The sequence below is a fragment of the Brienomyrus brachyistius genome, unplaced genomic scaffold (genome assembly GCF_023856365.1).
Source record: "Brienomyrus brachyistius isolate T26 unplaced genomic scaffold, BBRACH_0.4 scaffold35, whole genome shotgun sequence".
In the NCBI taxonomy this organism is placed as follows: domain Eukaryota; kingdom Metazoa; phylum Chordata; class Actinopteri; order Osteoglossiformes; family Mormyridae; genus Brienomyrus; species Brienomyrus brachyistius.
Window position 1 is genome coordinate 756,060 of NW_026042310.1, and position 588 is coordinate 756,647.

Consider the following 588-nt stretch of genomic DNA (forward strand, 5'->3'; position numbering starts at 1 on the left):
TCCATGTTTCGTTAATCTAAAATCGAATTAAGGGGGAAATTGAAGGACATCACTCCCCCCCCCCCCCCCCCCCCCCCCTCACACACATAAAACTTTAACGGGAGTGTGACCCCATTCTAGCTGAAGAGTTTTGCTTTCGCGAACAGTGGTTCTTGGTTTGTGTCAGTTACTTGATTATCCACACATTAGCACTGCCTGTCATTTGAGTAGTACCACCAGATACTCCTTAATGTGCCAGTAAACCCTTTTTACATACGATTTTATACAAGACGATGTACAATTGAGAAGGCAGAGTCAGCCAGCTCATGGAGCAACTGGGTTTAAGGGCCTCACGCTAGCGTTCAACTTGAATCCACACCGCTGACCCTGGGATTCAAACCAGCAACCTTCCGACCACAGGTAACCTGTTAAGCTGCACACTGCGCCCCCGCCAACACCTCAGTTCCCACTGGATTCAAAACAGACAACTTGACAAACCAGACAGATATTAGTCAGCAAGTTGCATCAGTAGAGAAAGGCGAGTAACCAGTTGAACGGCCTCTCTCAAGCCACGCATGGAGGCAGATCACTAAAGAGCAACACGGCATG